Raw genomic sequence first — 2,949 nt, 5'->3', positions numbered from 1 at the left:
CCTCCTAGTTCGAACTAGCGGGGTAATGTAGACATACCCTTAGACTTTTACTTGTGCATCAGAGTAGTGGGCAGAATATTCATGGGATTCTAGTGGATGTTTCAGCAGCTTTTTCTAACCTGCTGAAGATGCCTGATGATGGAGGAGGAGGAGGCTGATGAGAAGGATTATGATACAGACATGGCAGCCAGGATCCCTCACCAGTGGCTCCTGCTCATTGTTGTCCCCATATCAGTGCCTCCCCATCCCCCACCATGCCTCCCATCATCCACGATCAGCTATTTTTCAGCATTGAGGAAGCTCTGGGGAAAGGGAGAGGAGATAGGATACAGCATGCAATCACCCTCCCTCCCCCAGTGCCTCTTGTCTGCCACAATCAGCTGTCTCATGGCATTGAGGAGGCTCAGAAGGAAGGAGAGGGAGGAGTGAGGAGGACTTGGTGCCTAGCCCCTTTCCCACTCCCCCAGAGCCTCCTCAATGCTGATCACATCAGACAAAAGTGCTGGGGAGGGAGGAGGAGTGAGGACAGTCAGGGGAATAGAAAGAAGAGCAGTGTCCCAGTACACATAGCTGAAACTCTCCCCCCTCTCTCCCCCGCCATCCTGAAATGGTGCCCTTGCCGGAGATGGAGGGTGATGGGACCCCAGTGGTTGGCGTGGCTGGTGGAACCCATTGGGCCAACAGTGGGACCAGCCCCTGGGCATGGGGAAAGTAGGTACAAAACCAGAGAGTGCTATAGCACCCCCTGTGCCCTGACTTCCTGAACCTATGGAATTGTGGCTCAGCTTAGTCAAAATGTTAACTTTTTTCAAAGGGAAATTCTATATGTGTTTCAGTACAGAGCTATGTATAACAATGGGTATGTCTACACTACCGCCCTAGTTCGAACTAGGGTGGTAATGTAGGCATACCGCACTTGCAAATGAAGCCCGGGATTTGAATTTCCCGGGCTTCATTTGCATAAGCCGGCCGGCACCATTTTTAAATGCCGGCTTGTTCGAACCCCGTGCCGCGTGGCTACACGCGGCACGGGCTAGATAGTTCGAACTAGCAAGCCCGTGCCGCGTGTAGCCGCGCGGCATGGGGTTCGAACAAGCCGGCATTTAAAAATGGCGCCAGCCGGCTTATGCAAATGAAGCCCGGGAAATTCAAATCCCGGGCTTCATTTGCTAGTGCAGTATGCCTACATTTCCCCGCTAGTTCAAACTAGCGGGGTAGTGTAGACATACCCTAAGTCTTGCACTGAGTTCTGTCTCGGGATTGGGAATATAAACCCCTATGAACTGGCAACAAAGGAAAACATCCCCAGAAACCATTGGGTAGTTAAGTGGCTCAGTTTTGCAGATCTCAGATGGGATCATCACTCCTGCTCTTTCCCATTTATACTAGGTGAAAGAGCTGTATCAATATAAATAAACCCTAAAAGCCCCATGTTTGGCCAGGGGCAAGAATTTCCTTGGTGCACACACAACAGAAGGCTGCTGGAAGGTTCTCCTCTGAGAACCTGCTTGCAAGCCCTGGCCTATGACTTGGTGAGTGGTGAAATTTTTCAGTTGTCCGTATTTTCCAGGTTTAGAAAAACTTGATTTCCTAAGGCAATGAAAGCATCTGTGAGAAAATTGCATCTTATTGTCCAATAATGCCTGAGCATTGAAGAATTTATTGCAGCCACCCGCACGCAACACACAATTTTCCCTGCATAAATATTGAAATCCATTAGACAACTGAGATGTTTTTAATACAGTGATATTATGTGTTCAGTGTTATCCAATTCATAGTCACTATAGGTGGGAAATTCTGAAAAGCGAGAGATCAACAAGAGCTGCAAATAATATGTTTACAGTCTACTAGACATAATCAAATGCTGCAAGATTGAAGCATCAGAATTGCAAATGTCTGAAGCAGAGTTAGATGTTTGGGGCTGTGTGATAGCAAGCATATATACCAAAGATGATTTCATTTTCAGCTCATGCAAGTTTTAATCTTCCGTGAAAGGTCAAATGCTGTGTGATGAGAATTTGGTGTTAAAGGCAGAGAGGGGAGAATGGACAATCCCTTCAGAAAATATTCTCTATCAGGCAGGAATAACAATCACTGAGAGTGATAACTGCTGAAAGAATGACTCAAATCAGATTTCTTTTTGCTATAAAACACTACCCGGTTTTACAACATGTAGAAAACGTCAAAATGTTTGGGACAATGAAAGAGATTTTCTTCCAAAACAGAATTGTGTATAATTTTTTTATATAACCTGAATTATGATGTTTTGGATTTGGAAGGAAAGTTACATTCCTTCTGAGCAGTCCAAAGAGGCCAACCAGACTGAAAGGGCACCATGAATAAAACACACCCACCAGAGCTGAAGAAATTCATGGACAAGAAGCTGTCACTGAAGTTAGATGGTGGCTGACATGTCTGAGGGATATTGTGAGGGTTTGACCTCTTTGTGAATCTAATGATAGATGAGTGTATGGAGATGGCACAAGGTGGCCAACAGAACAATATAGGGATGGTGGTACTTGTAATACAAGGAAACAACATCATCATGTTGGAAGCCTTGGAACACGTATAGCTTAATCGGTAAGCTTCTGCCTATCGCTGCGATAAACCTTTTTTTAACTCCAGCTACTTCGTTAACTAATTTTTTTCAGGAACTGTACCTTCCTTGTGTAAGCTTATTTTGGTTAAATACATTTTGTAATTGTTAATGTAAAAAAAAAAAAGAGTCCACCAGGATGCCTGTAAGCTAGGGGCTCACTTTGCTGCCTGTTTCCTTGGAGGCTCTCCTCTTTAATGTGAACTGGCATAATCACTAATTTGTTTCCCTATGGAAAAACCTGTTAATTTACAAACAGCATCTTCTCTTCAAGAGCTTAGTCATCCGTATCAAGTGATCAATAAGTCAATACACTAACTGCCCATACCATGCATTCTCACACAGTGATAATT

General features: G+C 44.7%; 1 pseudogene; it reads left to right on the top strand.

Moving 5' to 3' along the window:
* Positions 1–2,335: 2,335 nt before the first annotated feature.
* On the top strand, positions 2,336–2,572 carry LOC112546094 (small nuclear ribonucleoprotein G pseudogene; annotated as a pseudogene).
* Positions 2,573–2,949: the final 377 nt, after the last annotated feature.

Source organism: Pelodiscus sinensis, chromosome 1 (assembly GCF_052426305.1).
Source record: "Pelodiscus sinensis isolate ZL-2025 chromosome 1, ASM5242630v1, whole genome shotgun sequence".
Lineage (NCBI taxonomy): Eukaryota > Metazoa > Chordata > Testudines > Trionychidae > Pelodiscus > Pelodiscus sinensis.
This window is presented reverse-complemented; position numbering and strand designations above follow the sequence as displayed.